The 19,068-nt window shown below is 39.4% G+C and overlaps 1 long non-coding RNA gene across 1 annotated transcript in view; it reads right to left on the reverse strand.

Annotated features, from left to right (window-relative positions):
- LOC129481805 (uncharacterized) overlaps positions 1 to 18,081 on the reverse strand; it is a 28,174-nt gene extending 10,093 nt beyond the window's left edge. Inside the window, exons 1-2 of the long non-coding RNA XR_008657511.2 lie at positions 17,981 to 18,081; positions 16,104 to 16,270 (exon numbers count right to left, since the gene is read on the reverse strand). This is a non-coding gene — a long non-coding RNA (uncharacterized lncRNA). The remainder of the gene's footprint in view (positions 1 to 16,103; positions 16,271 to 17,980) is intronic.
- Between the last annotated feature and the right edge of the window lie 987 nt (positions 18,082 to 19,068).

The following is a 19,068-nucleotide window of genomic DNA, read 5'->3' on the forward strand; positions in this document are numbered from 1 at the left end:
ACTGAATTCTAGCAGAAAGGATGTAAGCCACTCCCGAGCCTGCCCCGTAACCTCTTCCCAAACAATCCCTTGGATTTGTTTCCCTTCCTTAGCAACTTGAAAGCCAAGTGTTCAAGAGAAGAAAGCAAAGGCACCAAGATATTAATAGACATTATTAATCTAAACATTGAAATCATAGGTGATTTTATTGTGTTATTTATAACTTCATGTCTTTCAAGTTTTTTATAATAAGCATGTACTACTTTTATAATTATTAAAGTAATTTTCTCCACAGGAAAAGAAAACAAGGTGTCTTAACTACAAGATAGAGGGAGCACATCTGACCCATGTTAGATGGTGATGTGAGCAAGAAAGAAGACTTTGTCGTATTAGATTTGAGATTTGAGGTTTGTCTGTTACATCAGTTTTTATTAATTACCTAAACCAGTGGTTCTCAAACCTTAGCATATCTAAAATCACCAGGAAAGCTCCTTAAAACACAGATTGCTCACAGGTGATTCAATGTTAAGTACCCGACATACCAGCATTAAAGCAAGAAGTGCTTATTGCACCTCGATTGCACTGAGATGAAGATGTGGGAAGAACTGGTGATGCCAGATTTCAAGACATAGCATAATGGTGCGCTTATCTGAACTGACATGACTAAAAGCAGTGTGGAAAGTAATGACTTAAAGTTACCTTGAAGCACAATTTCAATGGCAGCATGATTAGCATCTGGGAAACTAGGGGGCAGACAGATCAGCCTCCTTTGAGGTGACCTCTGTTGAGTAAAAGCATGGGTCAGATTCCAAGAGAGAAACCATAACCAGACACTGCAAGCAGTGGATCAGTGAGATTGTGGGGAAACCACAAATTATGGCATTCAGAATGTGAGCCACAATCTTACACCTATATGCCCATCTCTGCCAGTTCTTCATTTCTAAATAGAAGCAATAATAAAAAGTGATCTGCCAGAGGAGGGAAAATACCCATTAGGAATCCCATGATTTTCTATCAAGAATATTGGAGAAAAAAACAGACACGTTTCTACTCATGTAGTAGTAATAGACTCAACCCTGGATGTTAAAGGCAGCAATCAGACAAAATTCAATTTTCTTCTTTTCTTTTTTTAGATATGAAAAAGGCAAATCTATGGAGTGGTTACTTCTACAGTAGTTTTCACAATAGCAATATTACCATATTTTCACTTTTCCTTTTTTTAAAAGGTAGTTTTGCATCATCTGGAACAACTTTACATTCTTCTCAATATCTTCTATAACAAGTCACAGAAACTAGTCTTTATTTTTATATTTAAAGACATTAAATGGGCCAGGCATGGTGGCTCTTACGTGTAATCCCAGCACTTTGGGAGGCTGAGGCAGGCAAATCACTTCAGGTTAGGAGTTCAAGACCAGCCTGGCCAACATGGTGAAGCCCCATCTCTACTAAAAATAAAAATAAAAAAAATTAACCGGGTATGGTGGCGGGTGCCTGTAATCCCAGCTACTCAGGAGGCTGAGGCAGGAGAATTGCTGGAACCCGGGAGCTGGAGGTTGCAGTGAGCTGAGACCGTGCCATTGCTCTCCAGCCTGGGTAACAAGAGCGAGACTCCATCTCAAAAAAACAAACAAAAAAAATGCTATAAAATGTATTTCTCTTTTAGGATTTGACTTTTATAATTTAATTTGTTAATTGTCTCACAATAAAATGATAATAAATCATCCATGTTTTCCAGGAACTACTTTTTTTAATCTCATTTTCTTCTCTTGATTTTTTACATAGTTCTGATCACAGAAATGGCCCTGCTTAGATATCACTGTTAATATTCCTGAGGAGAACTTTGTTACTGCCAGTTATTAATTGAAAATCTAATGGAATGGTTTGATGACACTATTTGGTTTTTCCATTCTATTTGCAATCCAGTGGGATTTTCACTCTTGATGTCATTAACTCTTCATATTTAAATTTTAATCCTCATTTAGTAGCCGTCTATTGTCCTTTACATGTCAAAAAATAATCTGAATTTTCTCTCTCGTTTTGAGGAAATTGTAATAGAAGAAATAATAAACTAAAATGAATTTCATTAAAGTTTTGATGTTCCAAAATTTTAAATATTTCAGCCTATTCAGAAAAAAGGTAACCTTTATTTGATTGCATTTATGTTGGTTGTGATGGTTAATATTGAGTGTCAACCTGATTGGATTGAAGGATGCAAAGTATTGTTTCTGGGTGTGTCTGTAAGGGTGTTGCCAAAGGAGATTAACATTTGAGTCAGTGGACTGGGAAAGACAGACCTACCCTCAATCTGGGTGGGCACCATCTAGTCAGCTGCCAGGGCAGCTAGGATAAAAGCAGGCAGAGGTACGTGGATGGGCTAGACTGACTGAGACTTCCAGCCTACATCTTTCTCCTGTGCTGGATGCTTCCTGCCCTTGAATATGGGACTCGAAGTTTTTCAGCTTTTAGACTATTGGACTTACACCAATGGTTTACCAGGGGCTCTCAGGCCTTCCACCACAGACTGAAGGCTGTACTGTAGGCTTCCCTATTATTGAGGTTTTGGAACTCAGACTGATTTCCTTGCTCCTCAGCTTGCAGACAGCCTATTGTGGGACTTTACCTTGTGATCTTGTGAGTCAATATTCCTTAATAAAGTCTCTTTTATATATACAACTATCCTATTAGGTCTGTCCCTCTAGAGAACCCTGACTAATACATTGGTTTTGTAATATATATTATTAACCATCTACTGTCTGCCAAGAATTGTGCTTAGTGATACAGAGGGATCCACACCCACATGATGCAGCCTCTCCATCTTCAGAGCACTGAGAAGTCAGGTAAAGCCATAAATGCCCATGACAGTGATAGTCAATGTTGAGTTCCTTAGGAAAAGTAGGACTTAAAAGCTACATATCAGAAGACTGACTGTAAGATAAATCAGTGAGGGATTCATGGATGTCTGAACTAGTTTGTGAAGAACTGTAGGATATTGACTGCAGGGAAGGCAAATGCAGACAGAAGGAGGCAGAACCATATGCAGCATATTCAGGAAGGATGAATAACTTTTGGGGTGGCTGTAAGGCAATATGAAACAATATATCATCAATCAGAAGGCCGACAAAAGGTAAGTTGATGCCAGATTATAGAAGTTTAAATGGTACATCCAACATTTTGGAACTTAGCCTGTGATGTATTAGGGTATGATGGAGAAATGAGAAAATTAACAGTTTTGCCTTAAGAAGATGAAGGCTGTGTACAAAATAAATAAAGGAAAGGGTGAAAATAGAATTGATGGGATATTGATGGGAGACAAGTTAGGAGGGTCAAAGAAGAGGAGGAAATCAAAGATGACTCTGAAGTTGAGAGCCTGATTAACTGGGCGGATAATGAATCCTTACACAGCAAAAAGGAAGTCGGAGGACGGAGCTCATTTGGGGAAAGATGTCACTATAGACTCGAGTTAAAAATGCCAGTGGGATAAACCAGTGGAAATGCAGAGCAGGCAAGTACAAAAATGGACCTCTTGCTTAGAAGAGGGCTGGGAGTTAGTGCTAGAGATTTGGGAAATGGCTAAATCCATAGAGTGGGAGGTGGGGGTGAGGGTGATAGAAATCGTCAAGTGAAAGAGTATGGCAAGAGAAAGGTGGAGAGCTAAGAATCATGCAGAGCTAGCATTGCCCAATTTACCGAGACAGCTTCTAGAACACTCATAATAGACAGAATGGCCAACAGTGTCAAATGTTACAGAAAGAGGTAGATCAAGGGATTTCTGTTTCTATTTGTGATTAAAGTCAAGATTGAACAAGTCTATGTAGATAGTCTTTTGTGTCTTTGGGTCAAGTGTAGATTTGGCAGTCAGCTAGATCATCTGACAAAGCCAGAAATCAAACTAGATAACTCCTAACTCCCCAAATCCACCCGGACTCTGAATTATTTATGTGGATTCCTGGAATTGACCACATTGCTTATAATTCCATGTCTTCTGGCTAAACTCTAAGCTCCTTTAGGGTAGAGCTTTTGTCTTACAAGCTCTTGGCCCTTAACAGAAGCTTAATACTTTTTAAATACAGTAGTTGAATGAAAACTAACCCCAACTGTGAACAGATACTCAACCATTTGGGGAGCAATTAGGAATAAAAGAGGAGAAACAATGATTCAGCATAATGTGTGTTCTAGGGCCAGTATAATGCTAAAAAAGGAAGAACTAGGAATGATAGATGACTTAGAGCCCTTGGGTGTAACAGTGAGTCAGTCTTCCCATTGCTACCACAGAGACATGCTTCGTGGATTAATTAACTATTATTCTCAATTTACAAATGAGTTCATAGAGGCAAAGAGGTTAAGTCACTTCTAGAAGTTCATAATGTGTCAGCAGGAGATCAAAGCCTGAAGGAACAGGCTTACCACTTAGAGCTCCATGTCTGTAACCTAATAGAGAGCTTCTGAACTTCCGTAAAACCGTGACTTCACTTCTTAGATGATGAGTTGTTAAAGTTCTCTCTGAGTCCGTAAAACCGTGACTTCACTTCTTAGATGATGAGCTGTTAAAGTTCTCTCTGAGGTTAGTTTTACATGAGCAACTCAGGGAAAACATGCACTTTTAAGTGACAAAGAATTGCAACTGCTGCTATTATCTCTTTAAAAATCATGTGTGGCCTTCCTTATTAAAGACCAAGTGGGAATTATTCTTGGTGGGAAGAGAAAACATATCCTCCCCATTTCCATTTCAATCTAGGAAATAAACATTTACTGCATCACGAACAAACATATTTACTTGCGTTTTATCCAGAGCTTTTGAAATGATTGGTTGCATGCATCCACTTGTAAAATGTTGATTAGACACTGGTTTAAAAGGTTCATTTCTTGAATCATAACTATGAAGAAGTTGAGGCAAAGCTACCTGATGGCTTCCTTTTTGACCTCACTGCAATCTTAAAACAGGGCACAGAAGAGTTAACAGGAGGCCCAGACAGTCCCCTGCTGATCCCATAATGAGTGGGAGCTACAGCTGAATGTCAATAGCTCTTGTGAACTTGGGTAACCCAGCTGAGCCCTCTGCTTGCCAGAGCTGGAGGAGGTAATCAGCTTGACCCCTGTGACCTTCCTGAGGCTGTGTTCTGTCCTGCAGGGAGAAGCCTCTTTGCATATGACTCCTACATCCTGCTCAGTCGAAACCCTTTTAGGAGAACTAGACCTGAGTCAGCCTCAAGAGGGAACATGATATATATTAGCCAATGCTGGTTATAGGTTGCACAATATAGTAGGTGCTTTAAAAAAAATTAATGGGAACACATCCTGGAAACCTCAAAAAGATTTCCAGGAACCACTGTGACATCTGCCCTTCCAGTGTTATTAAAATAAATTGAAGGTTATATAACAGTTCTGTTAGCACTTCACATTTCTTTGTGGAGTTGTGTTTCACCAAATGCTTTCACCTTTCTGTGTTTGGTAAATTGATTTCCTTTTGTTTCATTGTTTACTTGTCACTATTTCCATTGCATAGTCCCAAGGATGTAATATACACAATGTGTACATTGTAGATTAAGAGGATATTTTGTAACATTTTCGTTGAGTTCCTAAACAGCATTTCATCCTTATTCTGTGCAATGAAAGAAACTTGAACAATACATTAAGCTCCTTTCATTCTGTGTGTGTCTAAATATATTGTTATTATTTATAAGCTGAGAGAATGCATGCTAATTGTGCCTTAAACTGCATAATTTATATAACCATGTAGAGTACAGCACAACAGCACTTCCCATAAAAATAAAAGTAATTTGTACAATAAAGATTAACCTATGGTAGACTCTGCACACCTATAAGTAAGTCCCATAACAAATACAGAGTTTATATTTTCAAGAAAATAGGGCTTATCTGTAACAATGAGATTCAGTTGGCTTCAACTTATAGTGATGCTAAAGTGCTTTAACTCGAATACACATTATTCCATCCAGCAACTACAGGCTTCATTTTTCCCCTAAAGCAAATTTACCCCCAAGTATATTTATTATGCATGCACAGTCTTTAGTACTGAGGAATCTTTGATCATGACTAATGGATTTTGCCTGGAAAAAAATTTATGTACTGTAATTTGCTTAGTGATTGTAATAATAATTTTAAACCCTTATTGAATAATTACTCTATAAAAGGTGAATTCCTTACCAAGTGCCATCAGCCACCATCATTACTTTTTGGGTTAAAGGGACAAAAGAAAGATGCAGTTTCAGTGTGGCTAAGGAAACAAGCAAGGTTGGAAATCATAATCTGTGGTCAAATACTATCATTTATTCTGTTTTTTGTTCTTTGAACAGGTACATACAGTTGGACAATGGGGAGGTGGGGGAAGAAAGAGCCTGCTATCAATTCTATATTAAGTTTAATAAAAACAACATGGCACATGGATACGTATGTAACAAACCTGCACATTGTGCACATGTACCCTAAAACCTAAAGTATAATAATTTAAAAAAATATATATCCCACTCAGAAAAAAATATTATACTCTCAACTTAGCCCTAAGAGAAACAACACAGCTATGAACCTAAGATGAGCTGAGACAACAGATGGTCAGAATTACTTCAGGAAGATGACACTTTTATATTTTATCATAATTGTCTCTCTCTCTCACACACACACACACACATACACACACACATACACACACACACACACGACAATGTAACAATGGCACTGTACTCAGACTTTTCTGTTTCTGGCTCAAGCATCTTGTAACTGAGAGCTTGAACATCTCTGAACAAATATCTTAAGAGTACAATTCCCAAAGGAGGCTGATTTTTCAAAACACATGCCACGTGCCCAAGGAAACCACGTCTCAGGAGTCTGACAAGCACGCTAAACTAATAAAATATACTTCCCTTGCTGCTTTTAAAAAGCCAGTTAAGATCAGATTACAAGATAACTAGTTATTTTAACAAAGTCTAAATTTGTATATAGAGTTAGCTCTTAGAAAGTGTCACATCTGTTTTGCCCCTAAAACACTCCTCTTTACAAAGATTTGTGGAATCAATTTCTGTAAACAAATGTAGAGAGCAAATCTTTACCTAGCTAGATCGCATTATAACAGCACAGAAGAACTTCACGACTTTGTTAGAAGTGTCTCTTTTTTGCTTCTAGGTCCTGCACCACCACCACCACCCACACTTCCCTGAAGGGAGAAGAGCTTTGTCAAAAGATTTCCTGGTAAATCAAAAGCACTTTGTGGATAGGAATAGTGTGCACTGTGCCTGAATGAGACCTGGTTATGTATGTGGTGCTCTCCAAAATGAGTTCTTGCTGGCTCCAGTCAATCAAATACCTAAACCCCTAAATGAATGAGAAAGTTTGAGAAACTGCTGTAGTAACTAGATTAGGTTAAACAAATACGCCCAAGTTTTGCATAGTTCTGTATCCCTCCAATCAAAATAAAATTTTCACAGCTTAGCCGCCCAAATATACTTGTGGCGTTATCCTTCTTGAGGTCACGAAATGACAATCCTGCTATGTACTCTGTGCTGTGAATACTGTGATAACTCCATGATCTCACAGACATTTTCAGGGGTTTTATGATTCTGTATCAGACCCTGTGAAAAGTCAGGGGAAAGAAAGACAATGAAAATAATACATTGCCCAGTCTTTTTTGTTTGTTTGTTTTCGTGTTTTTGTTTTTTGTGTTTTGTTTTTTAAGAGACATAGCCTCGCTCTGTCGTCCAGGCTGGAGTGCAGTGGCAGTATCTCGGCTTACTGCAACCTCTGCCTTCCAGGTTTAAGCAATTCTCTGCCTCAGCCTCCTGAGTAGCTGGGATTACAGGTGCCTGCCACCACGCCCGGCTAATTTTTGTATTTTTAGTAGAGACGGGGTTTCACCATCTTGGCCAGGCTGGTCTTGAACTCCTGACCTCAGGTGATCCACCCGCCTCGGCCTCCCAAAGTGCTGGGATTACAGACGTGAGCCACCACCCCCAGCCACATTGCCTAATCTTAAAAAGTTTCCACTGCAGCAGGAGAAGAAGACAAGTAATATTTTATATAAGAAAATATACTAATATCATAATAGAGGAATCAGCCAACTTCTGAGTACTTAAAGATGGGCAACGTCTGTTTTATTTGAGCGACTTATTTGCTGACTTCTCAGCAGAGGTGATGTTGAGGGCTTCAAAGGCTGCATCAAATAGGATCCTAGAGACTTCGCAAGTCAGGAGAGGAAACTGTGGGAGGACACAAATCTTGAGCATAGCTCCTGCTATGGGTGCTAAGGCTAATCCTAAGTGAATAAAAGTCTAGAAGTTTGGGAAACCAATTCTTTAAATGTGTTTATGGTGAAAGATTCCAAGAATTCACAAAAGGAAAGAGAATAATAAAATGATTCCTCAGGCCTATTACTTACATTTAACAATTATCAAAATTTGGGGCCAGGTATGGTGGCTCACATCTGTAATCCTGCCACTTTGGAAGGCTGAGGTGTGTGGATTGCTTGAGCCCAGGAGTTTGAGACCAGCCTAGGCAGCACAGTGAGACCTGGTCTCTATGAAACGTGAAAAAAAAAAAAAAAAATTAGCCAGGCATGGTGGTGTGTACCTGTGGCTCCAGCTACCCTGGAGGCTGAGGTAGGAGCGTTATCTGAGCCCGGGAGGTCAAGGCTGCAGTGAGCCGTAATCACCCAGCCTCTGGGTGACAGAGTAAGACACCGTCTCAAAAAAATTTTGGCCCATTTGTTCATCAACTTGTTTTGTTTTTTCTTTTTTTCGCTTAATTTTTTTTTAAAGTATATTGCAGACATCTATTAGTTTACATCTTCTGATTTTAATGTGTATCTCTAAAAAGATGGATATTTTCTTATATATCATAATGCCATTATCACAAACAAAATCAATGAGAATTTATTAGATGGTCAGATATCATCTAATAGAAGCTCATATTAAATTTTTCCATTTTTCTGAAAACTGCCTTTAACATGGTTTGTGTTTTAAATTAGAGAAAGATTTTTCAAAGCCCAGCTGCCATCCCATGGAGTTGAGTAACATCACATAAGCAGGGGGGGCTCCTGGAGGGCTCCTATCATATCTAAGTCCTTGTTGAATTGCTTTGTACCTAGCACAGAGCCTAGCCCTGATATAACCCAAAATATCTGCTTCCTGAATTGCATCGAACTGAGTTGAGTGACAGATTTTCAGTAGGGTGGTATCTCAACAGTACTCAACAGTTTTAACACAACTCTAGTGGCTACTGGGTGGATATTGGAAAACCTGTCCTAACAAAAAGTCTGTCCCCTCAAGGATCTTGTAGAGAGGCAACACTGCAGTTGTCAAAAGGACCACAAACCATGAACTAGTACTTTGTAGACAAGAAATTCTCCAGTTTATAGATTTGCTGAAATGAAAGGCTTTGAGCTTCTGGAATTCGGAAAAGGGTGTTACTTACACTTGAATGTGGGAAGAGACTAATAAGCAAGTAGATTGATATCAAAGACAGATCTTTTAATCAAGCCAACATTTAATCCTCTGATGATTAAAGGACTAGAAAAATATTTACTTCAACATTCTGGGTGAGTTATTAACAAATCTATGCATTCTCAGAAACTAAGAAAATAAACCAGTGGAGGAGAAAGAACTCCATCCAGGAAGAATAATATTCACCACCCTTACAAAGATTTAGCACCTGACAACTTGAGATGCACTTATGCCTTTATTCTATTGTTTCTCGTTGTTCCTCACAATGACCAGTGAAGTATACAGGCAACCATTGTTATCTACATTTAAGGGAGAAGAAGCTGAGGCCCAAGTTAAGCAACTGATATAATCAAGTTCTCAGGTCAAGAATCTGGATACCAGGAACAACACCGTTGGTTTTGTTTCTTACTGTTTCCTTGATTTCCGTTTTCATTGTTGGCATTTTCTAGTATTCTCTTTGTTTTGTAGCACCAAATTGCCTGTATAGAAGAAGCTTTGTTCAATTCCCACCTATGAGTGAGAACATGCAGTGTTTGGTTTTCTGTCTTTGCGATAGTTTGCTCAGAATGATGGTTTCCAGCTTCATCCATATGTAAATGACAAATTAATGGGTGCAGCACAGCAACATGGCACATGTATACATATGTTACAAACCTGCACATTGTGAACATGTACCCTAGAACTTAAAGTATAATAATAAAGAAAAAAGAAGCTTTAAGGCAATGAAGGTTCCCTGTCTTTGTGGTTGGGCAGAGAAAATAATGTTCAAGCAATCTGAAGCACTCACTAGAGATGAAAACCTCCTCTTCATATTATTTTTACAGATTCTCCAGGCTCCATAATTATTTTTGATGATTTCTTCAAAGAAATGAACAGAATTATATTTCTCTCATAGAGTAAACCTCGACTAGTAATTGGAGATCCAGAATGATTTGAACTATTTGTTAGGTTAATGGTGTGGCTGTACTTTAATCAAAGGTAAAAAAGGAAGTTAAAAGGTGTCCTAAAAAGAGTTTATGTTCAATATTTGTTATAGTATCCATGATATGTATATTGTACATATAGATAAATATCAGACATTAATACTGAATGAAATTTTGACATTAAATTTTAGTATGAAAATCTTCATAATGTCAGATTATAACACTAACATAAAATGCATAGAGCAACAATTAGTTCTGTTTCAATTATTCCACAGCAAATTATCTTCAGTCCATTATTATGAATAAATGTATGTGGTTCTTGCATTATTAATCTACAAGCCACAAGTTGTGCATTTAGCTTTCCATTATTGTTTCTACGTGAATCATTTGGTTCAGCTAGTGGTCTTATTTCCAGTGAGTTTCCAATTAGTTTTTCATTTTCCTTCAAACTATTTTATTACAAAAGGTTTTCTTAATTTTTGAAAAATGGAATTTTTGTGTAAGTGCCCTTTGAAAAGGTTGCATAACAGTCAAGTGCCATAATTCCTAAAGCCTAAAGAAATTGGCCTAAGATATGAATGAAGGTTATTTTGGATTTTCTTTTATTTGTAATAAAAACCCCAGAAATTTAATTGTAGGATTGATTGTTTCTACTTAAGAGCCAAGTTGGTCTCTAGGGGCTGTATTTGGTTCCAAAATCTCATTGCAGAGGCTTCTGATTGAGATCACAGTCCATCTTTTCACGCAGCGATTTCTCAAAACACTCCACTGAGATAGGTGCTAATTTCTATCCTTCTTTATTTCCTACAAGTAGAATTAGAGTGAGAATGTTCAATCAGCTTTATTTTTCTTTTAAATTAAACTTTCAGCACTTTGAATGTTCTTAGACATGAAAGAAATTCATTTATCTAGACCAGGGAATTGTGCAGACTTACAAGGCTGAAGTTTTACTCTCTACTATGTTTCAGTTTTTGTTAATTGTTAGTGGCAAGGGAGATGTAATTGACACGGAAAATACTATTTTAAGAAATGGAAGAATAGAGTCTACTAATCTTATTGGAGTTCTTGCATTTCAAAAGAAAAAAAAAATTTTTAATGGTGGAATTAAGCTCTACACCAATTGGATATTATAGACAATGCATGGGGGTTCACTGGTGAGGTTTGGATAGTAGCAAGTCTGTCTTAAAAAGAGAATTCTTTAATAGGTCAGAGAGCAAATGTTTTTGGCTTTGCAGGTCAGACCACATCTGTTACAACTGCTCAGCTCTGCCATTGTAGCAGGAAAGCAGCTATAGATAATATGTAAATGAATAAGCATGGCGGTGCTACCAAAAGTTTTTATTAGACACTTAAAAAAAGATAGTAGTGGCCGGGCGCGGTGGCTCACGCTTGTAATCCCAGCACTTTGGGAGGCCGAGGCGGGCGGATCACGAGGTCAGGAGATCGAGACCACAGTGAAACCCTGTCTCTACTAAAAATACAAAAAAAATTAGCCGGGCGTGGTGGCGGGCGCCTGTAGTCCCAGCTACTCAGAGAGGCTGAGGCAGGAGAATGGCGTGAACCCGGGAGGCGGAGCTTGCAGTGAGCCGAGACTGCGCCACTGCACTCCAGCCTGGGTGACAGAGCGAGACTCCGTCTCAAAAAAAAAAAAAAAAAAAAAAAAAAAAAGATAGTAGTTAGGTATGATGTTGAAAATGTTGCTGTTGGGTGTATCTTGTCCCATTTTGTATTTACCACAGTGCTGAGTATGGTGCTTTGTGTTAAATAGGTGCTCAACAAAGGCTTGCTGCATGAATGAATGCATAGGCCCAGGTTTTCTTTTTGTTTTTTTTTTTTTTGAGAAGGAGTCTCACTCTTTCACCCAGGCTGGAGTGCAGTGGCACGATCTCAGCTCACTGCAGGCTCCGTCCGCCGGGGTTCACGCCATTCTCCTGCCTCAGCCTCCCGAGTAGCTGGGACTACAGGCGCCCGCCACCTCGCCCGGCTAATTTTTTTGTATTTTTTAGTAGAGACGGGGTTTCACCATGTTAGCCAGGATGGTCTCAATCTCCTGACCTCGTGATCCGCCCGCCTCGGCCTCCCAAAGTGCTGGGATTACAGGCGTGAGCCACTGCGCCCGGCCAGGCCCAGGTTTAAAGAAATTCACATTCACATGACATGGTATCTCCCAGAAACACTCAATTTCAACCCCATAAGACTTATAGAAGATGCCAGGGTAATTTTTCTAAAATGCAAATCTGGTCATGTCATTCTTCTATCTAATCACCTTCTGTGGCTCCTATTCCCCATAGAAATAAATCCAAATTCCACAGCATGGCATAGAAAGCTTTTACCCCATGTCAGACTCCAGCTTCTCTCTTGCTCCCACTCATCTCCCCCTGCCCCTAAATGAAATAGACACATGGACTTGCATGCTGTTTCTAAGCTTTTGTGTATGCTGTCCCCTGCCTTATTTCTTTTCATGTACTCAGTTAGTTGCTACCTGTCTTTTAGTACCAACTAGTTCCAAAGCTCAATTCCTCCAAGAAGCTCTCCTTAAAACCTTACTTCCTGCAGCCTATTGCATCTATGTGTCTTTTTTTTCTTTCTTGTTTTTTTTTTCCCTGAGACAGAGTTTCAGTACTGTTGCCCAGGCTGGAGTGCAAATGGTGTGATCTCAGCTCACTGCAACCGCCGTCTCCCAGGTTCAAGCGATTCTCCTGACTCAGCCTCCAAAGTAGCTGAGATTACAGGTGCCTGCCACCACACCTGGCTAATTTTTTGTATTTTTAGTAGAGACAGGCTTTCACCATATTGGCTAGGCTGGTCTTGAACTCCTAACCTCAGGTGATCTGCTCACCTCAATCTCATCTCTGTGTCTTGCTAATGCTCTCTCTCAGTACCTTGTAGAATACGTAGATGGTTTCTCATTCGCCATCTTTCTGGTCTGCTCTCTGAAGACTCTGGATCTTTTTCATTTTTAATTCCAAGGCACTCAGCATCACAGTGCTGGGTACACAGTAGGTACCCAAATATATTGGAACAAAAAGGGAAAAAAAAAAGGAGAAAAAAAAGACAAAAAGGAAGCCAGGCAAAGAGAAGAGAGATGAAAAGGGAGACTAATTACTATTGGGCTAGATTATTTTTCTAGGCTCTGTACAGCAGAGCCTAGAATAAATTTAATTTCTTCAGTCTCTATGTTTGGGGTAAACTGGAGGCAAGAATAGGTTTCTTTCTTCCTTTACTCCTAGATAAGCAGGGCCTGTTACTGTTACTATTTAGATCCATGAATTCTAAATGGAAAACAGTACTCAACATTAAAAAATAATCTACTAAACACGGAATATAAATTTTAAAGAATTAACTTTTACATTTTATAATTTGTACATAAGGCTTAAAGGTAAAAACGTTGATACAGTTCCTCTTAAGTGATTATATAATTTAATGGACAATGGAAACAATTTTCTTATTAAAGCCTGAACTTTGAAATAAAAGAAAGCATAATAGTTCCAAGTCTGTTGGACTCCAACGTTGAGATGAAAATCCAATTCAGATATAACCAAATTCTCACTTTACAATATTTTGTTTAAATACTAAGTAAAAAGTTAATTATTTTGCAGCTTTTGTTTTTAGGTCATGAGATCAGTCTATTTTACTTCCTCTTTACCATGGCTGGAGGCTCTTAACTATTTATGGATTTCACTCATCAGCAAACTCGGCTAAACTGCTCTGCTCCAAGTATCGCGGGATTTTAATAGAAGTAGAGCTTTCTTTAAACACGGTTTCATTTAAAGATGTGTTTGAATATGTTGCTTACTAATATGTACATATAATATTATTTTGAGAAAAATGCAAATAACTAAGCATACTCATTATAAAATCTGAAATATACATTACAATATACATTCTTATTTAAAAAGAGATCAGTTCTAGGGATAGGAAGAGAGGATGCACAAAACAGAAGAAACTATCAATACCTGTCAATAGATGATTTCTTTTGCTATTCACACATGCTCCCACCCACTTCCAAAATGCCTGTGTTATCAGGAACCACAATAAAATACAAACATGAATAAATAAACAAATTGTCAGGGCAGGAAAATTGAGTGCTTGGCTCTAAATGTGCAGAAAAAAAATCCTTGATTTGATTGTTTCTATATAATTGTGCTTCCTTTAGTTGTAATAATGCCCTTCACCCCTTTGCAACCTTTCCACTTATAAACATCGAGCCTCACAGTTTGAAAACCTGCCTATCTCAGATCAGGGAACCCTGTCCAAGGCCATTCAGTACAGAACAGGGAGTCTGAGGCAAAACTGAGATTCCCAGTTGATCAGACCACTAGACCACATTGCACCATAAAGCAAAGACAAACAGGGGGTTGTTCCAGGGCAGCCTAAGTTTGTTTACCAGTGTGCTTGTAGCTTTTCTGAAGCCCGGTTGTCCTAATTTCTTTTTCCTGTTTGCAACTTGTAAGCATTTTTGTCTTCCTTTCCCGCTACCTAGCCTATTTCTATGATCACTTTCTTCCTTTTGTTTGAAATTAATTATACGAGCAATTGAAAAATTAAAAAAGAATAAAATGAGCTCTCAACCTGCTGGGCTTATGGAAAATGCATCCAGTCATCTGGAAGCACATTTAACACAATATTGGTATAGTGCACATCTTGCTATAAATCATATTGACGAAGTATATCAGTACCAAAGAATATTCTTTAAAAAAAGTGTTTTGATCAGAAACAACTTCTCGCCCTCCCCCCCACATACTGAATCAAAGAATTTTAAGGAAGTGAAGAAGCGGTGGAAGTTAGATAATCAGTTATACTTCAACCCTAATGCAATGGTGAACTTTGCCCAAACTTATAATATTGTAAAGGAAAGCTTACATTTCTCAAAGCATCTATTTAAATATCAATAGGGTATGTCAAATACCACACAGGATAGATCCACAGGCCATTTGGATCTACGGCTAAAACAAAAACAAAAACAAAACAAAACAAAAAACATGCTCAACTAGACAAAACTGAAAAGCCTAGAAATAAAATAGGGAACCAAATCTAATACATTATGATTGCATTATGTTTACTAACACTTGAGGGAAATATAGCAGGCTTGATTGAAAGGAGAATAAGGAGATAGGCTACTCTTGAAATTCTAAAGCGAATCCTAACCATCTAGGAAGACTTTAAGGTCTGAGACGCTGGTTTCATTTATATTTAATTTCATCTGACTTTATTCCTTGATATAGGAATTACAGATTTATCCTAACACCATTATTGAAAGCCATGGTCAGGTTAATACTTGGTTTGGAAATATAATGAGTATACAATATTTCTAGCAGAAATCAAAAACATATTCTTGCACAGGTACAATTGTCTTTGCTAATCTGTAAATTTTACAGTATTTTTCTCTCTGGATCTCTCTTGTTTGCTAGGTTCTATTTCTCTTGATTTTAAAATCTATGTCTCTTAACTGACCCTGGGAGTGGCTAAGGAAAGGTGCTTAGTCATTAGAATGTCCACCTAGTTGCCCAGCCAAACTGGCCCTATGGCCAATAAAGCCAGACCCCTGGGTCCTTGCCCATGTGTGTCTAAGATCTGTGGCTAGCGGCTCCAGCCTGGGTTGAGCAGCAGGAGACAGCCACAGTGACCTGTGTCTGAGTAACCTGGCTGTGAGCCCTGACCCCTGGATGGGGCTGGAGCATTGCAGTCCATGCCCCATTGCCTAATCCCTCTGACTCCAGTGGAACCTAGAAGGAAGGAATAGGATGACTCTTACCTCAAAAAGGGTGTTGAAGGAAGAAGAGGGAAGATTGCCAAATAGCCCTAGGGTGATGGAGGTTCCTGTTCTCCCTGTCTCCTCTCTTGGGAAAGTCAAGGCATTCCAGCTCTTATAGATGGTTAAGAGGATGATAGGATCTTTCTAACTGGAAGCTAATGACGAGCCTGTTAGTTTGTACAAGAGAAAATAATTTAATTAGAGCTAAACCACCCTGAATAGGAGAGGAAAGGGGATCTCTTAGGAGCCCTAAGAATGGAAAGAAGATTGAAATTCTTCTGTTTATTTGTACAATGGAATATTTGGAGGCCAGATCTCCTGTGATACAGACCATGCTTTTATCAAATTGCCGTCTTTTCCCACTGACACAGGCCAGTCTCTCAAGGCATTGAGAAAAGAGAAGAGAGGAGTCTGCTGGCTTATTAACGTACATGAAAAAAAATTTTTTTCTCTAAATGTCACCTAGGAGATTTTCCAGGTATTTGACCCTTACAGCATTGTATTTTTTCCTGGGGAGGGGACCCAGCAATTGCACATAAAAGAAATTGCACGAAACCTTGTGAATCTGGGCTATCATAGAGTGTTTTTGTGTGTTCTGGTATCCTGGTGCCCAGAAGCCTGGTTAACTACACAATCATGAGCAGAAATTCTCTCAACCAAATTATCTGGTCATGGCCTTTCAGAATATAAACACCTGGAAGAACCAGCTAGTGAAGCTCAGAGTTTCCAGTAGGTATAAAAACAGTAGAGAGAGAGGGAAACACAGTTTTCCTAATAGCATTTCCCAAAGAGTCACTTTTCATTGACTTCCAACAGTCCTTGGTCAAGTTAGCTGATATATGTACCAGCCTAATTCTTTGATTTTTCATACTGCCTGAAGGAAGCCAGCACTACAACAAATAAAAAAGAAAAGAAATTCACTTACTCATCCTCTTGAATCAAAGGCTAAGGAATAAAGAAGCCTTCATGAGTTAGCAACTCCCTTCCCTTCTTCTTCCTTTTGGCTGTTTTGGTGAGGAAGGCTTGATCTTAGTTAGCCACCTTCCCAGATAGAGATTGAATTGGAGCGTCTAGTACTTTTAACTTTTCTTTCATAGACCTCAAGAGCTGCAGAACCCTTAGAGATTGATCAGCTACCTGGCTGACTGGTTCATTTTCTCTTCATCCATTTAGCAGGCTTTCGTTCAGGGCCTGCTTTGCAGTAGGTGCCTCCCAAAAGTAGAGAATGTGAAGACAAAAAATGTCAGTTTTTGCCCTAAAAAAGTGCATGGTCCAGTAGTGGAGACAGACATAGAAACACATGTTTTGGGTATGAATCATGGCTCACAAATGGAGGTGTGTGTGCAGTAAATGGCACGTGTCTTGATTTTATCTTTAAAGGAGATTCAGTGCAACTCTGAGCTCTCAACCTGCTGGGCTTATGGAAAATGCAATCTGTCAGTATTGAGGGTTTCTCCTGGCTTTGTCTCTCTCTCATGCAAAGTTCCCAAGGTCTTTCACAACCCAGAGCATGGAGGCGATCCCCTTCAGTTTTGGCTCCCCACGGGCTATTTCTGGGTGCCTGTGGTCCGTGCCTGGCTGGTAACTTGAGGTCTGGAAACCCCACTACTTCCATGACACACGTGGACCACTGGATCCTTGAGTATCTGGGATTCTGGTGCGTAGGGCCATCTTCCTATATACACAGGCAGCCATTCCCTTTCTATGGCCTTGCGTCCTCGCAGGGCTCTGCCAAGAAGTAGGGCCTGCCTGAGTCCTGCTGCCCAAAGCTCCCAGTCAGCTTCATTGTCTTCTCTGCCTGGAGGTAATCACCTCCCTCTCCCTCTTCTATATTTCCTCTACCCCAGCCCAACCGAATCTGCTCCAAGAGATCATACCTGCAAGGAGAAAATACAAGTTAATATCTCCATGAATTATTCTGCCCCTTGACTCTAAGAATGAGTGCTTCTATAACTGTGGTGCCCTGGGCAACTCGGTGCTTTACTGCAGCCCTGCCGAGTGTCAGAGTACAGGTCTCAATAACGTGCCATGGGAAGGAAGAAGGGAGCAACTGCCTATTGGAGAATTTGGAACTCAGAGAAGATAACGTTTCCTCGGGGTCATAAGGGCAGGAGATGTGCACAACGTGCATTGGGGCATGGGGGACGAACACCTGGAGTCAAAGAGCAGAACGTGGAAAACAGAGCGGGATGACAGAGTCTTCACGTTCCAGGGAATGTGAAGATCCTGCTATGGTTAAAGTATAGGGGCGGAAGGCAGGGAGGAAAGTGGAGATGACAAGAGATGAGGTTAAGAAAGAGTTTGAAGCTAAATCCTGCAGGGACTTAGAGTAAATGTGGTGGGGGTTATGGCGAGTTTCTGATGTAAACAGATAGTTTAAGGTCACATGCCTTTGGGGCATGTGGGAATCCATGGACTGTGGAGTTTGCTGACTGTAGCTTTGCAATCCCAACTGTGTCACTGTCTTGCCGTAGGGTCCCAGGCAAGTTACTTAGCTTCTTTGTGCCTCAGTTTTTATTATCTGTAAAATGGGCATAGGTGATAACAGCACCCACTTCAGAGCCCTTTGTGACTGCTGAATGAGACAACATGTAAAGCATCTGCCCAGTCCTAGATACATAATTCATATTAAATACATATTAGCCAACGATATTATAATTTTACAATGATTTTCATGTCATTGTATTCATAGCAACCTGGAGAGGTACATCCAACATGTACTGCTATGACATTCTGTGGCTGTGGCTACATGAAGGAACCAGAATTTGAAGTCCTCTTAACTAAACCTCTTGGTAGACAGAAGATTTGATGTGACATTGTAGATAATAATGACCTCCAAATCAAAGCAGATGAACATAAGAACTAGTATGTAGAGCCAGGACCTCAACAACTTCGCCAAGTGTAAAGGCAGCATCTGGCACCCAGATGATACTCAAGTCATTTTGTTTAGAGATTCCCCAAGAGA

The sequence above is a fragment of the Symphalangus syndactylus genome, chromosome 5, assembly GCF_028878055.3.
Source record: "Symphalangus syndactylus isolate Jambi chromosome 5, NHGRI_mSymSyn1-v2.1_pri, whole genome shotgun sequence".
Lineage (NCBI taxonomy): Eukaryota > Metazoa > Chordata > Mammalia > Primates > Hylobatidae > Symphalangus > Symphalangus syndactylus.